Raw genomic sequence first — 20932 nt, 5'->3', positions numbered from 1 at the left:
CACTGTTATCAATTATAACTATAATTACAGTTGTTTGCTACAACATAAAAAACAATGTGCATAAATTGGAACAAAAATATTAACTTCTTCAAAATCAACTAAAACATATATTATTTTTATAGAGTATCAATTTTTTTACGCTAATTATATATTTTTAGATCAAACATTACAACTAACCAGTCTTTAGAGGACTAGATTAACTTTAGGTATAGATTACACATAAATCAACCTTGTGCTCGCCACACACAGATTTTTTACATTTATATACACTCTAATTTTGCCATTCATGGTTGGATTAGATTCTTCAGAGGGCCCAGATTCTTGAAATGACGCAACAAATTCAGACACCTCATAATTTTCGTCTTCGCTTTGAACGTCGTCGATAATCTGGTCATCCTCAACTTTGGAATATGAATCCTCGTGAGGACTGTCTTCTCCGTTGAAAATTGTGATAATGTCGTCTTTATTTAATATATTGGACCGTAACATATTTATAACTGAAACAATGCTGAAAAAAGATATAAAATACACGGAAAACAATCAAAAGTAAAAGCACTTAATCTTAGTTAAAAGTTACACAAAGCCTAAACATACGTCTCGCAGGCGTGCAACACTTCGATAAATCAAAAATGGCGAAACTTACCATAACGATACAGGCACCGTCCTCTAGCTCCCGTCGACCACTGAGATAACTAAAGAGTACGACGCGCTAGCTTTAACCGTTAGAAAGATACATCCGATATTCGAAATCGTGTACGCCTCGCAGGCGTAGATTAGGCTTCTAGGGTTAAGCTATTGCATAGCTTCTATCGCGGGCCTTGAGCACGGGGAATCCAGATCCAATCCAGAAATTCCGTAACGGAAAAACCTCACGCTCCCCACTCCGACGGGCACGGAGGTGTGGCTTGAAGGCATGCTATGCAATAGCTTTACCGCGGCAGTCTCCGAGTGCCACACATCTTTTTTTTAGGATTTCGCGAAAATGGTAAATGGAATCAATTGTTAATTAGGTATATCGCCAAGTGACATTTTATCGATAATGTGTTTTATGTCAAGTTTTAAACGTTCAATATTTAACTTATGTGTAAGAGATTAATTTTACCTTATCAAATTAGTTCGTACACATGTTTATAAAATAAAACAGGTGTTTTCGTTATGTAGGTAAGTACGATGATTTTTTGAAAAAAAAAATTAAACATATTCATTGCAAAATTGTAAAAACATCGTTATTCTGCACACAAATCCTCGAACTTTTAACCAATTTATTAACAAAATCAAATACCGCGTCCACAATAACCAGTTCTGTCATCGAGACGAATTTTTCTCAAAGGCTTCCCCTACTTTGCTTAAGTATCCATGTAACGTAAGACATGATCTTTTCTTTTGTGAGATTTCATTAGCGCCGCGAAATGACAGCTTTTTTATCTTTCCCATTTTAATTATGATTTTAACGCGGATTTCATGTAAAAATCTTTTGCTGGTTATATTTTTTACATTCATAATGCTATTTTCGTCTCGTCTCAAGGTTTATCATGATACGCTTTCATATTAATATTCAATGCGATGTTAGATCTACTTTTGATTCTTAATGTGTATTTGCAAGGAATTTTAAGGGTATAAGGCGACTTTAAAATGGGAGGATATTTTGATGTTATAGGTATTGCTATGTTACCTATATTATCTTCTTCACTTACAAACAAAAGAATAAGAACTGTTACCTCTGTTTGAAAGTACATAAAATGAATAAACTTATAACAGCTATTCCCCAATAAAAAATGCAGCAGATCTTAGTTTTCATCTTTTTTGATGTTTGCTCAAAATAACACTCCAGTACAATGTAAATTAGATATTTTTAGACAATCAATTAAAAAATACAATTGCCTCCTAGAAGATACATTTACAAAGTTAAAAATGTGTTTCTATTACAGACTGTTTCATGATCTATTTTTAATGTTTACAATCACAAAAAAGTTAACTTTCGAGTAAGTATCCTGTTACTTTGATGGCCTTGTCAAAATTCCATAGATCACCCTAACCAATTTGGCGGGCAACTTTTACAATTTGTCTTTCTTGTTCTACAAAGAACAAATTAAAATAAAAAATAACGAAATTTGTCAAGACATCGCCAACTGTTGTTTACCGAGTAACTTTTAAACTTTATTTTTATACGACGCGGTTGGCGCAGTGGTAAAGTAACTGCCTACTGAGCCGACGGTCCCGGGTTTGATCCCCGGTCAGGGCAAATATTTGTGTGATGAACTCAATTATTTGTTCTTGGGTCTGGGTGTTATTATCTATACATTCAGTCAACAAAGTATCGGGAATGAATGATTTGTTTATGGTTCCAAATTCAAATTTTTGTTTTTTTCGTTGTTGTTAGGTTGGTACAACTGTTTTCCATTTTGGCGCGGAGTTTGAGTAGCATCTGTCATTTAAATTAAAAACAGTGCTGTTTTTAGTTTGATAATATCTAGCGTGTATTGCGAATTTCATAATGGACAAAAACATCGAACAAAGAGTTTGTCTTAAATTTTGCATCGCCAATGGAATTTCGTGTTCGGAGACACTGAAAATGTTACAGAAGGCATATGGTGAATCGACTTTATCAAAAACACGTGCTTATGAGTGGTACAAAGCGTTCAAAAATGGTCGAGATGTGATGGAAGATTTGCCTCGCTCTGGTAGGCCATCAACATCTGCAACTGAAGTTAACATTGCAAAAGTGAAGGAAATAATGACTGAAAATCCTCATGCAAGTTTGAGAGAGATGGCCGCCGATCTTTCTGTATCTCACGAGTCGATCCGTACCATTTTAAGTAATCATTTGGGTATGAAACGTGTTGCCGCCCGGCTAGTCCCAAAAGACCTGAATTTTCTTCAAAAACTCAATCGCATGAGAGTCGCTGAGGACATGCTAGAACGAGTCAATACCGACCCAACATTCATGAAACGCATTGTTACTGGTGACGAGACGTGGGTTTACGAGTTTGACATGCAAACTAGTCAACAAGCTTCGGAATGGCGTCTTCCAACTGAACCAAAACCAAAAAAACCACGTCAAAGTCGATCACAAGTCAAGGTCATGTTGACTGTTTTCTTTGACTATCGCGGTGTTGTGCACTCGGAATTCTTGCCAGAAGGTCAAACGGTAAATAAAGTATATTATTTGAGCGTTATGCGGCGTTTAAGAGAACAAATTAGACGAAAAAGGCCAGTTTTGTGGAAAGAAAATTCTTGGATATTGCATCACGACAATGCGCCTTCGCACAAGGCCATCATTGTGAACGAATTTTTGTCCAAACACTCAACAAATACCATCGAGCAACCACCGTATTCACCAGATATGGCTCCAGCCGACTACTTTCTTTTTCCTAAACTCAAATTACCACTTCGTGGCACCCGTTTTCAATCGGTAGAAGACATAAAGGAGAATTCGCGGCGAGAACTGAACTCCATTTCGGAAACAGCGTTTAAAAAATGTTTTGATGATTGGATTATTCGTTGGCGTAAGTGTATATAGTTTCTGAAGGAGCATACTTTGAAGGCGATAAAATAAATTTGGATGAATAACAAAATTTTTGTGTATTATTGATATTTTCCCGGTACTTTCTTGACAGAGTAGTATATGCATTTATTAAATATTATATTTATCGTCGCCTAGTACCCACAACACAAGCCTTAATTGAGCTTACTGTGGGACTAGGTCGATTTGTCGAATGTCCTATAATATTTATTTATATTTATTATTTATTAGACACGAAAAAGATATAGATTTTCTTTCATCCGAAACGCAAGGGACTGGAACATGCTACCTGAATCCACGAGTACCTACAATTATATGGGGGTCCAGCGTAGAGTGAACGGGTACCTACTAGGGAAGCGTGTACCATCACATCTTAGCTTTCAATAAGGCGAGATTGTGTTCAAGCGCTTCCCTATCTAAAAAATAAAAAAAAAACAAAGATTAAAAATCATTTCGTTCTAGCAAAATCCAGAGTGTAAAAAAACTTATAAAAAGCACATTATCGAAACAGGATTCTACGTGAAATAAACTAAGTGAAGCATTGGGAACGTACAGCGAGATGTATCCGACGATAATAATCCGTCCTTTTTTATTATTTCTGTCACAAAGAAAACCGCGGGAAAGTCGGCACATTTCAGAGGTTATTGTGCGCCGCTACTTGAGAAACTCGAATCGTAATAATGTTTATAGAATACTAGTTGAATCACATAGTTCCGTCTATTCTTAATAGGAATTTTTTTCTTAATTTTGCAACATTTTGCAGTGATGCCCAGCTTCTAATAGTTGTAGCGTGATGTTATTTAGCCTAGAGCGTTCCTTGAGAAACTAAACTACTCCATATAAAAATGATGCTTTTATCGGTAATATGAGTGATCAAAAACTCAATCAAAAGAGTCTTCAGGTTTCTTATTTAGTAATTTGTACATTGATAGTTTACACAAGCTTTCATCCCACCTTCATTTAATCGCGTGATAGGCATTCATCCGTTTCTTATCTCACTGACATCAAAATTTGTTTTCTTCACAAAAACGTTTTCTTTTCTAAACTCCTCTTCATTTTTTTGTTAAAACATTTCGGCAAAATTGCTTCAACTGTTTAGGCGTAAAAGCATAACAGGCATACAGAGTTTCTTTATAGATATTAATATGGATAAAAAAATTTGAGAATGAAGTGACAAATAGGTAAAAGGAAACATGTAGGCCCACGTTCAATCAGTTACTTTTCGTCGCGTAGGTGTGCCTTAATTGCAATAATCGTGGATCCTTTTAGACATTATGTAACCATACAGATATACGAATTATGTTGTCGAAATAGAAATAATACGTTTATTAATAAACAATCGTATTTTACTTGGTTCGTTCGTTTACACACCGTATTTAGGAGAGTTTAGTTGCTTTATAAGAAACTTTTAATAAGTAATAGGTAGTTCAATTTTATCGCTATCGTTTAAAAATAAATAAAATCACCATACAAACCATCTTACCTCACAGTCAATGTATTGTACTCTTTCCGTTTTGAGAACTCACGCCATTTCTTAACATCGTTCATCTTTTCAAGGTTTATTTTTATCGACCCCTTTCTTAATTCTAAATTTTCTTAAAGATTAGAAGCATTATAATCTACTTTTCAGAATCATCGTAAATACTTATCTCTAAATCTGATTCCATATAACTTATTCAACGCTTTATGAAGTTCATCAAAAACCACATTTGCTAGTCACTGACGGATATGAAAAGATCCATCTAATAACATGTTTCGAATGAGATCTTATGACATTTATTTCAAGGAAATCCATCTGAAGTTCGTTATTAGATTCGCTATGTACTCTACAAAGTTGAAAGTAATTTATTGTAAGGTATACTATAAATAGACAACGATAAAAACAAAAATAGCAATGACCTGATAGGTATTATAAAATTGATATAATTTATACGAACACAAATAAATATGTTACAAAATATTGCATATAACATTTACAAGAATAAAAAATAATGTTAATTGTGCATAACTTGATCAAAAGCAATTCTCTCCGGCGGGGAATCGAACCCCGGTCTCCCGCGTGACAGGCGGGGATACTGACCACTATACTACCGAAGATGTTATTAAACAATTGAAATTATCTGGAAAACATTCTTTGCTTTTTAATGATATTCACATAGTATTATCTCTTATCATTCTGTTACTTAATTAATATTTGAGTATTTCATTTATCAGCAAAATTATAATGAAAGAAAGTAATAAGGTACTTAAATATATCTATCAAATACTTTAAATCTATAATCTTAATATATATAAATCTCGTGTCACAATGTTTGTCCTCAATGGACTCCTAAACCACTTAACCGATTATAATAAAATTCGCACACCATGTGCAGTTCGATCCAACTTGAGAGATAGGATAGTTTAAATCTCAAATCATTTTAGAGAAAGCGGGCGAAGCCGCGGGCGGTAAGCTAGTAATATTATAAAGAGGAAAAGTTTGTAATTATGTATGTATGTATAGTTATCACGCATAAACCTCTCAACCGATTTTGATGAAATTTGGCACAGACAATCTTTAGACCCTGAGAAAGAACATAAGCTACCTTTTATTGCGAAATATGTACCACGGGCGAAGCCGGGGCGGACCGCTAGTACTTTATAAAATATCTTTCAAGTCAAAAAAATGTTAAATTGAGTGACATCCTAAAAAAATATTGAATAGATACTGATTACTGACTAATAAACAACTCTTCTTATATTACTTACAGGCATAACCTTCATTTTAGTATGCATGCATACAACATTTGAAAATTCTACATTAAATTATTGTTTGAATCTGACTACGTCAAATAATTATAGCACTATATTAAAAAAATTGTTGATTACATAATTAATAAACGTGCAAAAAGTGTTCTCTCCGGCGGGGAATCGAACCCCGGTCTCCCGCGTGACAGGCGGGGATACTGACCACTATACTACCGAAGACGTTGTTGTAAGAAATGAAAATAGTGTATATTTTATTCCCATATCTCCCAGTAATATTGAAGTACCTATAAATTTTCGAAATAAAAAAACATTGTAATAAATTCTAGAACTATTGTACTGTATTAAAATAGAGCAACTAAAAAAAGAGTAATAACAGTTTGTTTCAAAAAGAGTCTCTCCGGCGGGGAATCGAACCCCGGTCTCCCGCGTGACAGGCGGGGATACTGACCACTATACTACCGAAGATTATGATGATTCGGTTATAATTATGCACTATGTCCAAACTAAACTTTTAAGCCTTTGCATTTTACCAAAAAATACAGTGATGATGAAGACGATTATAATTTATGATACAATATCTAGTACACACCTCCAATTAATGCATCTACATAAAAAGAAATAATTGACAACAAAACATAAATCCCAAAGTAATAGGTACCATTTGCATTTTACATTTGCTACGAAGTCTCACGGGCAGCAATTTACCACCAAGCATCTAAAAACAACAAATACGATCAAAATAACACCATTTTTTTAAATTCCAAAATCGAGAAACCATAGTTCCCAATTGAAAAACGTCGCCCGGGGAAATCTGTAATCGGGTTTGTCTATTATAGCATCCGATCTCACTGGCTAACCAGATCCCGGTTTTATCTCCGACCATTCACGCGCCAATCATTTGAAACCTTTCGAATGTTTGGCGAGATAATTTTATGTGAATCGGCCGCTTTAGATGAAGCACATGGTGTAAGCCTGAAAGCTAAGTAGGTACAGTGAAACCTGGTTAAGTGAGACATCAAGGGACCTGCAATTTCGTTTCACTTACAGAGGTATTCCACTTACCCAGTGTCTCAGATATACAGGTATAAATAAATATCTGTCTCATTTACAGAGGTGGTTCCATTAATAGAGGTGAGAATACACTATAGGTACAGGTTATTTCAGTTATACAGGTGTGGTCATTTAAAAAAACACCTGTATGATAGTAAAGCGAAATTAAAACTGAAGGTAATTGATGCTCAAAATTTGTACTTACGTACTTGAAATTACGTGTGATATTTGTGGGTAGAATAAGAATGAGTAAACAAACAATGTTGGGACCTCACAATGAGTTCCAGTTAAGGAGGTTTCTCACTTATCCAGGTCCCACTTAACCAAGTTTCACTGTATAAGTATTGTTTTCATAGTGAGAAAGACTAGCAAATGTTAGTTGTCCTACTACATACAGAAATAAAAAAAAGACGTGTGGCACTCGGGGACTGCCGCGGTAAAGCTATTGCATAGCATGCCTTCAAGCCACACCTCCGAGCCTGTCGGAGTGGGGATCGTGAGGTTTTTTCGTTACGGTATTTCTCGATTCGGTCCCCGCGCTCAAGGCCCGCTATAGAAGCTATGCAATAGCTTTATAAAACTTTATTGACATAATAAATAGGTACAGCTTATATATGAATTATAGGCTCCTGAATTAGTAAAATACTGTCTCAGGAACCAAATCATGTCACTTTGTAGATTGTAGCAAACCTAAAACAAGTATTATATACCTACGTCGCTTTAAAATACATTATATCTGTGTCACAATATTCTTTGTTATTTTGATATTTAGAACTGCATGAACACTGACAATCTAGTTAAATGTCATATGCAAGGTCACATGTGTTCAAGATTATAGGTAATATGCTCAAGATGTTTTCCATAGAAAATACTCACAATGATTTCCTAGACCAATTCATTCTGTCTACTTGCTATTATTGTTTTGGTTAGTAATTTTAATTATTATTAATTGTTTCCAGATTAAGGACATAGTTACATACATAATATTATAAGGTATCATAGAAATCATTTTAAAGTACCTATACATCTTAGTATACATCGGATATTCCTTCTTTAAGAAATTCTTTCAATACGTTACCACAACCTTCAAGGAATAAGTGAAAAATAATAAAGATACCTGTTATGTAGTGCTAGGGCCTGCCCTCAAGATACCCATCCTATACTAACAAGATGCTCAAAATCTTATGACTTTTGACGCCCTCACGAATCCTTTACACCGTCAAAGAATATTTGTACAAATGTGACAGAATAGAAGCTTCGTAAAACGTGTAAAAGCTATGAATAAACTAATCACTAATCAGAGAGTTTAAAAACATTAAAAAGTTGGTTAAATTTTTTTAATTTGTTAGTTTTAGTTTAATAGTTCGTTAATTATTTTAGTTAAAAAATAGTTATTAATCTTACTTACGGAAAACGTGCTTATAAAGGTGGTCCTGCGTAACGTAAAAACACATTAAGTAACTAATATTATTCAACAACATTCATTTTAGAAGCGCTTTTGGTAATAATACTTCCTAGCAATTAGCTGTTAATTGTTTGGAGACTACTTGAATAAAAAACGTGAGAAAAACCGCGGGCTGACGCTTGTGATAATTATGAAGATATTAACTAGTAACATTACAATACAATTTAATCACGTTAACCATGAAGGTATTAAGTTATAAGCCCAGGAATTCCGAGCTTATCATGGTAATTACAAAGTTAATTAGTTATTAGCTAAATGCATCGGAAATTATAATTTATGGGACAGCTCCGGCTTTGTTATATGTAAATAAATAATTAGATAGGTCTGAATGGTAGAGGGATGTCAAGGACTGCGTGCAATATATGAGAATTTTGCTGTTGTGATCTTGATTTAAGCTTTTACGTAATCAAACACACTAGACACTAGGTACTTTTTACTGATTTATTGAATGTATTATTTATTAAGAAAAATATTTTAAACGAATGCAGTATATAGATAAAGCAATACCATTATTATTTTAAGATACGTACAATACTTATATTCTTAACTTATTATATTTATGCTCTGCCCTATTCCTCTCCTCTAACTTCCTTCCGTACGTCTGGTTGTCTGGAAGAAATCGCTATTTAGCGATAAGACCGCCATTTGTTTAAATTTATAATTAGATTAAGTTCCTAGTTAAGTTAAGTCAGAGCAATAAAGTATGAATAAATAAATAAATAAAATACTTAATAATAAAGGTGGCGGAAAGAATAGTCTTTAAAACATTGACGCACGTCGCTAAAACTTGCCCAAGTATGTCAATTAACAGCTTTTGCACGGACAAATTTTTATACATTCATAGAAGCGATTCTACGATAACTTTTCCTTCATACACTCACCATTCTTAAGACAATAAAATACTTCCGAAAGATTTGATATCTATTTTGCTATAATTAAGTGTTCTGTTCCAAGGACTAGGCCTATAGAAAATAATCTAACATGAGGAGAAATAATATGAGACAAAATGTAATAACACGCCAAACTTCTTACTGATTTCTGGGAAAATTCTTTTTCTAGTTTTCTTACCAAACGAAGTTAATAAAAGTCCTAAAAATATTCTGTTGTTCTTATTCTTTGGATAATATTGTCATACTAGCTTCCGCCCACGACTTTGTACGTGCATCCTCGTTTTTCCCCGTTCCCGCAATAATTTCGGGAAATCCTTTCTTAGGGGACGCCTACGTTATGACATCTACCTGTATGCCAAATTTCAGCCCGATACGTCCAGTGGTTTGGGCTGTGCGTTGATAGATCACTATATCAGTCACCTTTGAGTTTTATATATATAGATGTGAAAGATTACTTTAGGCAAATATTATCTAAAGAGTAGAAGAATTCGATTGGTGAGGTAAGATCATGGGTGGCATAGTGGTCTAAGTTGTAGCCACGGTAAGGTGAAAGAAACGAGCTCAAATTCCAATCGATTTTTCTCTTCTTCTTCTTTTTAACTTTTGCTATAACAACCTTTCTTTTTTTAAATGCGAAAGTCTGTGAGGATGGTTGTAAGTATGTTACTCTTTCACGGAAAAAACTATAGATCGGATTTGGATGAAATTTTACAGCAATATATTATATAGATTATAATTCAGAATAGCATATGAATAGGTACATAGTAGTATAGGTACTTGTTTTTGAAACCGAGCAGCACGGCTATACTATACTATGCTATACTATAACCTAAAAATAAACTGCCATATCTTTTTATTTATCTATGCACATCGGTTATTCAGTTTTACGCGTCGCCCAGGGCAGAATCTTCAAAGTTTCAGATTTCCAGGTCAAGAGGCTCTGTGATATGAGAGGCGAAGGGTATTGTTTGTACACCAAATATTTTCAGGGGAACTAGACGCCTGAAGCGCCGTCACTTGTTACTATGACATTCTATTTGAATTGTTTTCATATCTTTTCTTACAAGGTGGTTTTATAAGCGTGTGTATAGGTATAGGTGTGGTTTATGCAACTGTACAATATCAAAATGTACCACTTCAATCCAGTTGCAACGAGTCAATCTTAAACATATTTTTGAGATAGTAATTTTTTCAAGGAGTTCGTTTTCATAAGTTTCCTTAATCCTATAAAATTAACCTCTTTTGTAGGCTCCCCCAATGAATTACTAATGCAGCTCACACTAAGCAGTATTCAAAAACCTATCTATCCCTACAGAACGAATAAACGAAACAAATACTCGTTAACAAAGGTTTAAACGCAGTCAAAACACTTGATCCTTTGAACCTAAGTGCTTGTCATTCAGACACCTAGCCCTTGGCCGGGCACTCAGACGAAATAGTGCATATTTTTCAAAGTAAATGAAATGCTAAATATGTTTCGGTTAGATCTGGATATGAATATGAAAGTGAAACAGGGAACGCTTAACACGCCGTTTGAACTTTGTTGTTGGGTATCCATTTATTGAGGAATTTTGGGATTTTATTAAACACTTTCCGTTTCCGATTTAAAGGGTTGATTCTGGAGAAAAATATAACAAATAAAAAGTGCTATTCTAGTTATATTATATTCTACTTATATTCTGAATGATGGCAAAAATCGTTTTTTAAACACGTACACTGTAAAAAAAACATCTCTATGTAGACTTTCTCTAACGCTGTTGATTTTCTATAGAAAGTGACTTATTTTGCTCTGCTAAACATGAATGACTGTTAATAATACTTTTATAATATAAATTATCCTTACTATTTTGTCTAGTCTTTCACAATGCCTAAAAATACTAGTAAAATATCAAAAAAAAATAACGAAACAGGACTTCAAATGAACTCACAGACACCCTACTGCTTAGTACAACGCCCCATGCAGTAGTTTTGAATTATTAATAGTAACTATCCTGTGAATGCAATTCTCTTTGGCATCGCGTTTGAACTATTTCGAAATATGTAATTTTATTTTCCACGAATCCGACTTAAAACCGTTTACTGAAACGTTTCATCATCGAATGCGCTGAGGGACAATATTCCTACTTATTTTGAATTTTGATATTGCTTTTTATATTAAAATATTAATAAAATTATATTATTTATTTATTTATTTATTATTTATTTTATTCTTTATTGTACATAATATACCAACATGAATAAGCTAAACTATAATTAAATACAATGAAAACACACGGCAAATACGTACTAAAAGGCGGCTTTATTGCTCAAAAGCAATATCTTCCAGGCAACCCTGATTGGTAAGGAATGTATGCTAGAACGCGACTTGGCGCCAATTCTATAAATAAATTAAGCATTACATACAATATAAATAATAAAAATATAAAAGCATGACCTACAACTAGATTTAAGTTTGAGTAAGATTCAATTTTTAACACAAATTTATGTACGTACACAAGAAAAATTAAAAGCTTTTAAAAACTCTTATTTAGCTTTCAAAAATCCTCTGCAACTAATGAACACTTTCGCAATACAAAATAGAAACTTGATAATCTTTCAGACTATGAAAACTGGTTCACGTTTATTTTTCTTGGCTGAAAGTTAAAAAAGTGCCCGTCGATCCATCTGTTGTATAAAACGGTTATTGATTAATCTTTTTCGCGCGCTCCCTGGCGTCCCGCACCATCTGACAGATAATGAATGACCATAGCCAAGCGACAGATTAAAAATGTTACTTCATACGTTTTTATGATGGCCTTTTTTGTTCTACGCTTTAACTCGGTTATTTTTTAATGCTGCGATAAATTTGTTTTAAAATTAATTAAGAAGAGGTTGCGAACAATGGTTTTGAAATTTATTTGAAAGATTTATGAGGCATGTGTTACAACTTACACGACATTCTTTTATTTTTAACTTAAGCACGAGAACTTTATGACATCTTATAAATTTGAGAATAATTATTTATACCTAACTACTTGAAGGGTAGATTGTTAAATTTTAAAATGCTTAAGTATAAGACTCAATGTTACATTCTCGTCAATAATAACAACTATCCAAATTAATTTCACATTTAAACCCACAAAGCAAAATGACTTAAATATATTAAACTCCGACATCGATAGCCATAATTACATATAACACATTAACTTGAACGAGATGCGGTGTAAATGTGCGCGAAAGTACCCGTCAACAGCAGGCGTGCGGTTTCGGCGGGAAATCAAGATGGCGGCCAATTCCGTGCAACCGACGCACAAGTGTCAACGTAAGCGGTTAATGTTGCCGTATTCAAATTAATTGTGTTTACATTATTTAATGACAAACTCCATTATTTTGGTATGGATTAATTTATATTTCCGTCAATGTTAATGAGTAAATCTACGTTTACGCTGCTAGGCTTGTCAATTTCATGGATGGTTGGCTCGATGTACTCAAACAATGTTATTAATAATTTATACGTACTGCCAGGTATAAATTCGCAATACATATTTAATGATCAGAAAGCTTTAAGCTTATGGAACACACTAATATTACCTAGAGGGCTCTAAGACTTGAAATAGCATATCTAACCTGTATATTTTAGGGTTCTTTTTTCACTTTACTTTGCAGGCATATTTATTTTAATTAATTTAATTTTTTAAATTAATTGCCTGCGCAGTTGCTACTGAACACGACCAGGTGATCTGCAATGAACACGATGAATTAACAACTGATTTAGCTTATTATTATTAATGTTTTACTCCTTTTTTTGTAAAAAACAACCAGGAATAAGACTCAACATACAACAAGGAAAAATCTAAAACATTTAAGTAGGGCAACAAATTATTTGATTTATACACAATTCCACGAAAGCCTACACGGATCACTAGATTAATATGGTAATTCTGTCCGCCCATGCGAGTTACAATTGATTTATAGTTTCGATGTTGCCCTGTAGAAAACTATTAAATTGCTGACCGGGCAAAGGGTTAATTATATTTGTGGACTTTTGAATTAATTGCATTCTAAAGTTGTTTGCATTTTACGCCGTTAAGGTAGTGTTGAAATTTGTCTATTATCTTTTTTTTTTTTAATACTTCAAAGAAAAATGTCCATTGTCCACTTCTAATTTTAGTGAAATAAAGTATGGTTAGAGGACAATTAGGTAACGACAAAAAATCAAATTTTTCTTACAAAATATAACTGAACCCATTTTTTTTTTGACACAATATTATGTTCGTGCAGCTATGCTTTAGCATAGATTATAATATACCTAGGTATTTTTTTCTCTGTCAGAATTTTTATCACTTCATTTACTTATTTTTTTATCCAACATTCGAAAATGATTAACCAATGGGGAGAGAGATAAAAGCGAGATAATTCCGCACACCGTGATAGTACCTTGGGGACCGATAAACACGTTAACACCGGTTAACGCTGCCCAGTATCTAATTCCGATTGTTTATTAGTTAAATTATTGGTTCTTTTGTAGAAACTATAGTCGGTTAGAGATCCAAATTCGATGGCCATAAACAAAAGACTAGGTACTAGGTGTGTGCCTGTGTGTGAGGGGTGTATGAAATACATGGTAGTGTGTGTAAATTTTTCTACTTTATTTTGAATTGTAATTTCGATATATGTACAACATTTTGTAATATTATACAGAAATACATTAACAGAAAATCCCATCCCATACTAAATTTGTATAAGGAGTAATATTTGAAAAGAATTAAGCTCCTTTAGAGCTTACACTTTCAAAGCGCAAATACATTACCACTTTGAAACATCACCTTACACAAAAACAAAAATCTATTCAAATGCTTTCAGGATCTACAAAAAATAAATAGGTATATACCCTATATATACCTAACTAGCTGCATACTTACCTACCATAGAAACGTTCACTTCTCCCTTAAAAATACCTGGTACCAATAAGTTTGGCAAATGCAAACTTCTGCAGCGTATGTCAAAGAGTAAAGTTTGATCTTAGTACTTCAGATTTCAGGAACTCACTCCGAACTTACTAACTTCGGCAAAGGTTCGATTTGTTTGTATTGATTTCCAGTCTAGTGTCTAATTGTTTGGTAAAGGCGGTATCAGTAGATGGCAAGAACCGTTAATTAGGGTTTAAACATGTTTAATTGTGGAAATAATAAAAGTCCAAGGTAATAAATTAAAATTTAGTTAATGTAACAAGTGATAACTGCGTTAAAAACAACCGACTTCAAACTTGCACTTGCAACATTTACAAATACAGACAAAAATGCTCATAAAATAAAAACTACTGGGCCTATCCGAATAAAATTTTTATGGGACCAATTCGACACCATCCCGCATCGAACAAAAAAAGAATCGCGTAAATCGGTTCAGAAACCTCGGAGTAATCGGTGTACATACATAAAAAAAAACATATCGGCCGAATTGTTAACCTCCTCCTTTTTTTGAAGTCGGTTAAAAATAGTACCAATGATTAGATATTGCAAGATAAATAATTGTGACAGGTTCAGAGAAATTCATATTCAATTTACCTTTATAAAAATATCTTTTATGTGCTTTTGATACATATATAAAACAATATTAGGTTTTCAGAAACGTTTATTGTTAATATTGTGTCAAGGAAAAAAATTAAAAAGAGTTCTCTCCGGCGGGGAATCGAACCCCGGTCTCCCGCGTGACAGGCGGGGATACTGACCACTATACTACCGAAGATGTTGGTTACAAGTTTGAAATTACGTTATAGATTTTGAAGTCATAGTTAAATCACACGCATTCTCAATTTTCTTTTTATCTCGGTATTTTTGATAGTTTATCAGCGACCGATATTTTGATAACTACGTACAGTAATCCAAAAGTAATAATGCGCATAGAAATCTTCGTCACTGTTCGGCAACTGTCATATTCTCGGAGCGTCCGAAGATGATATCTATATAGAGCGGTTAAATGCATTTTCTTCATGCATAATTTAGTCAAATTATATGTTTTGTGCTAAAAGAGATTAATATGTATTTGTAGGTAAGTAAGGATTTTGTTTCAATAATTTTTTTAATGTATGTACACCGATTACTCCGAGGTTTCTGAACCGATTTACGTGATTCTTTTTTTGTTCGATGCGGGATGGTGTCGAATTGGTCCCATAAAAATTTTATTCGGATAGGCCCAGCCCCCCTAGCCAAGTGGCTTTCTGTTAGCGTAGCGTTCAATAGAATAGACTACGAATGTATGAGATCACAGTTGACAGATATATACTACGTACATACAGTTAGGAAACTAAGCCCCTGCGATGAAATTATGACGTATAGCTATAGGGCTGTAACCTTTTTGATATTTAACCGACTTCAAAAATGGAGGAGGTTATCAATTCGGCCTGTATATTTCTATTTGCTTTTTTTCACAGTTGACTTTGTGGTAATTTTGAGATTAAAACCCGTTAAAATTAAAAAATGGTGTAGCCTAAATATGAATTTACAAGAAGAAACAATCTCAATAAAATATATACCTTGTAAAAGTAAATAGGTACGTTTTTTTCAGTGCTATATTTCGAAATCTTGTCTTTTTTGGACGCCGAAGGCTATTTTAATGTAGGTACCTACCTAAATTATTTATAATGCTTGATATTTGTATGATAGATATAAGTATTCAATAATTATTTTAAACCAGAATTAACAATACTTGTATGTAGGTATACCTACTAAATTATTTTTAAAACGATAAATTAAATTAAATTAAAAAACACAAAATATGCAAAAATAAATTAAAATTATTATTATACGAACATAGAACCTCCTTTTATAAAACCCTTTTTGTTTTAGGATGAAAAAGAAAATAGTTTGACAGGCTTAGTGCTTGACAAAGTGGTAAAGTCACGTATCAATAAAAATACAATAATTATTATAATATCTATCTTTTTCTTCCCTAATATTTACGTAATTATGCACATAAATTTAAACAAGATTTTTTAAAGTTTCCATTTTTTAGATTTTCGTGCTCTTCTAGATTGCGTAAAAAATAGATGCGGTCTTTAAACAGACTGGACTCCTAATAGGTACCTACTATTTGTAGCTATCATTTTGGTAGAAAATATGTCAACATAATTTAAAACTCATACTGCCATATCTATAGAAATTAAAAAATAGTCTCTTTTTAACTTGTAGTCAGATACGATACAGATATATATTTATTGAAAGTACTTTATTTTGTAATCTAAGTGAAAGGGCTACAAACTGAAACAATCGATATTTATTTAATGTGAAATGACATCACTTTAAACTTTTTTCCATACTATATTCAAAATCTGTGGATGTGTCACCCGCTACTATCGATCCCCCTCAATACCCTCGAAAACACGCTTTATGGGGGGGGAGCCATTTCGAACATTTTGTATGAAGTTTCCTTACTGTATGTATCTGTATATTGTGATGAGATTGACGTAGGCTGTAGATAAACGTATCTACACTCTACAGCTTACGTCAATCTCATACATTCGTAGTCTATTCTATTGAACGCTACGCTAACAGAAAGCCACTTGGCTAGGGGGGCAGTAGATAGATAGATAGATAGATAATTCTTTATTGCACACACACAAGATTTACAATACACACAGAAAAGACAAATAGATGCAAGTATGTACAAATGGCGGCCTTATCGCTAGGCAGCGATCTCTTCCAGGCTACCACGCTCTCTCACGCGTCCTACTATAAAATACAGATTTAGTTACGCGCGAATAACGTGCGTAGGACGTACGAAGGTTTATTGACAGGGAAACACATTTAAAGGAGGTGGGTGAGCAAAAATTATTGCGTTGGGAAAAATAAATTTTAACACGTATAACTACATAAAGCATGCATAATATAAAATAAGAATATAATAAATCAGATAATACATATTATATACCTAAAATAAATAATAATGAATAACTTAATACAGCGTAAGAGGAGAAAAGAAAGAAAAGGACAACAGCAATGAAATGGAGGAAGGATCAAGAAAGTGATAGATAGTGTGCCTTGAGGAGATTTTTGAAACTGCCCAAAGTTTGAGCTTGTCGAACTACTAGAGGGAGTTCATTCCATAGCTTAACAGCGCGAACTACAAAAGAATTGCTATAGAATTTGCTGTTCGCAACTGGGACACGTAAAAGCAGAGATTTTGATGAGCGAGGGAATGGAGAAACAGAGAAAGTGAAATTATCCTTGAGATAGTGAGGAGCTTTAGGATCGAAGAGGATGGAGAAAAGAAGATGAAGGATGTGGGAATGACGTCGGAGGCGGATGGGAAGCCAGTTGAGTTTTTTGCGGTAGTCAGACACGCAAGTTTGCGCAGGCCAAAAATGAAACGAATGCAAAAATTTTGTGTTCAAAAAATGTTTTGGCAGTAGTTTTTATTTTATGAGCATTTTTGTCTGTATTTGTAAATGTTGCAATTATTGTGTATCTTTATTCATAGTAGTAATCTCCCCACATAAAAACATTATGAATTGCATCCACTGAGTAAGTTAGATTAGACTTAGATACGTAAAATATTGAATACCTAATCTAGAGGAAAATGAAGTATACTTAATATTTTAGTATTTTATAATATTATGTACAATAAATAAATCTCACTTATAGTATCATCATATTTATTTTGTCTTATTTAATATATCAAATCATCGTCAACATAATATTATTACAAAAAATATGAGGCTCAATTATTAAAATTCGCGTTCCAAATACATATTATGTACATTTAAGAATTCAATCGTCAAGTAGGGTAAACTTGCATAATTCGTACCTGCGCTTAAGGCCGTGTACGCGGTCCGTGCGCTGTTTGGCTCAAATATGTGATTTTTCAAACCAGATTGTCCATCAACCACTTATCTTACAAACATATGAATTACTAATAATTTTAGGAAATTTTATTGTCTATATAGTTAGTTAAGAGTTTATTTCAATTAATACAGTATTTGTGAATACCATCAAGATAACTGAGCCGATGATTACTTGATTTCACTTTTAGTGTCAATTTCGAAGCTAAAAATATCTGAAATTGCTGACAGATCTAACACACATTTTTTTTTAACTAACTGCAAAAATCCTTATTAAAATAGTTAGTTAAAAGATTTTTTTATTTTGGACTCCTAACTTACGAAATTAAAATCCAAACAATGTGAATTTTTTTAGAAATTATAGTCGACAAAATGATTATTTTCACCAAGATATTTGACTTAGTTGAATATAATTTATATATATTGCAATAAAAGAACGTCTTACTTATAAGATAAAATTTAAAAAATCAACTAAGGTACCTCTATTATTTTTCTACAATTTTTTTTAAAGTACTATAAAACACTGCGCGCGACCCGAATAAAATCAGTCGGCAGCGAGCCTTTCCAGAGAGAGGACATGTTGCTCGGCGCTCTCCTGTGGACCTATGCTGTTCATAGTAAAAGGATAGCGCAAGCCGCGATCTATCGTAATAGATCGCGGAGATTTTGACTTGCGTTAAATTGAATAAGCCCTCTTAAATCGTACCTCGTCTATATCTCGGCTTGGGTAATAGTTACCAGCGCCTCTGGTGGCATAAAATGTCAATAATAGTCGGCCATATTGCCATGTGACAAATAAATACCTGTTACGTTGCTCCCGACTAAAATATTTATCAAGTAAGTTTTTTCTTACTTTTTGAGTAATTTTTTCGCACACTTCACAAGAACTGTCTTCCAAGTATACCGTTCATAAGTTGTTTAACTGTTTATTTTATATTTATGCGTATATTTGTGAATATATTTCACATAGTAAAGCCGGCTTGTTCGTTGACAGTTTTTTTTGCGGCAAATTTGAAATTCTTTTGATACTTGTGCCTATTTCGTACTCGCAGCAACTTCTTAAAACGTACCTGTACGAACGAACGAAAACACCTCAAAAAGGAAACAAGAAAAAGAAACAAGAACAAGATGAAAATGACAGTTGGTATTGCAAAATATGTCAAGAAGACGTTAAAGAAAACATGATTAAATGCGGTAATTGTGAAGTATGGGTACCTACCCATACTTCACAATTACCTACATGAGCTATGTGCAGGGACAACTAAAAAAACAAAATGTTATTACTGCGATGACTGTCAGGATTTGGCAAAGACCATCCGCTGTATTAATAAGAATTAATCTAGGTACATTAAAATTAAGAAAAAGAGGAGAAGATTATTAAGATTGTGATTTTTAAGACTGTAAACCAATGATAGGATCTCAAAGTACGATTTAAGAATATACTAGTACGATTTAAGATGAATGGTCTTAAATCGTACTTTTTTTAAGTTTTTGAAAATTGTTTATTTCTCAGAAGTTTATAAGATATATGTTATTTTTTGTTGAAATACTAATAGAACATTAGTGAAATTATAATTACTTAATATAAATAACTGTGTATCATTGTTCATTTCCAAAATTTTTGAGGTTCTCCTTAAGTGGTACGAATTAGGCAAGTTTCCCCTAGATATTTATAAAAATTGGCTCTTTCTTCCGTTTTGAATAATATTAAATATTATTATATTTCTTTCGAATAAAATCTGCTAGGAAATTAAAGGCTCAATATGCTATTACCTATAAATGTTCATCGAAAAATCTATGCTGAAAATGATAGCCTTCTAGTGGTGAATACTTACTAATATAATTTTTTTTAAGGAATGTAAAATTAAATTATGTCTAACTTGTCTGTTTTACTGTTTTGACGACTTTTCTTATGACACTGTATTTTTCTGTATCATTCAATGTAACAGTAATAATTATTAATAAATAAACCGAAACCCACTCATCAACTCATTTGCCATTATTAAATCCCTTATTCACATCTGTAATCGCTTACGACAATAAAATAACAGGCATTTCATCATGATTACACATCGCTTAATACTTTGCGAGAGCATTTAAACTCAATCACCTATTTTCGAGCCAAATATACGAGCGAACGTAGAAATAAATCGCTTTCGACTGAAAAATATGGCTGAGTCGGTCAATGTGCGGAGTACCCACTCCGTACATATTTTAGTCAATTTAAATTGACTAAAATGTCACAGATAAATATTTATTGCTGAGAAAATGTTCAAACAGACAATGTTTACTAGACAAAGAGCCTTTTACGAGCGACAAAAAAATATGTTTTACGCAAAACAAAAATTTTTAATTTCTGAATAATACGACGAAGTCGTCCTTAATGTTACCGAGATTACTTATTATAACAACATTTATTATTATATTTGCATATAATATAT

The 20932-nt window shown here is 33.1% G+C and overlaps 4 non-coding genes across 4 annotated transcripts; all 4 read right to left on the bottom strand.

Annotated features, from left to right (window-relative positions):
• Positions 1-5548: 5548 nt before the first annotated feature.
• Trnad-guc lies at positions 5549-5620 on the bottom strand. Its single transcript has one exon. It is a non-coding gene; the product is annotated as a tRNA-Asp (tRNA).
• A 798-nt stretch (positions 5621-6418) lies between these two features.
• Trnad-guc lies at positions 6419-6490 on the bottom strand. The gene has a single exon. It is a non-coding gene; the product is annotated as a tRNA-Asp (tRNA).
• Positions 6491-6664: 174 nt separating this feature from the next.
• On the bottom strand, positions 6665-6736 carry Trnad-guc. Its single transcript has one exon. It is a non-coding gene; the product is annotated as a tRNA-Asp (tRNA).
• Positions 6737-15328: 8592 nt separating this feature from the next.
• On the bottom strand, positions 15329-15400 carry Trnad-guc. The gene has a single exon. It is a non-coding gene; the product is annotated as a tRNA-Asp (tRNA).
• Between the last annotated feature and the right edge of the window lie 5532 nt (positions 15401-20932).

This window comes from Colias croceus, chromosome 11, assembly GCF_905220415.1.
Source record: "Colias croceus chromosome 11, ilColCroc2.1".
In the NCBI taxonomy this organism is placed as follows: Eukaryota; Metazoa; Arthropoda; class Insecta; order Lepidoptera; family Pieridae; genus Colias; species Colias croceus.
This window is presented reverse-complemented; position numbering and strand designations above follow the sequence as displayed.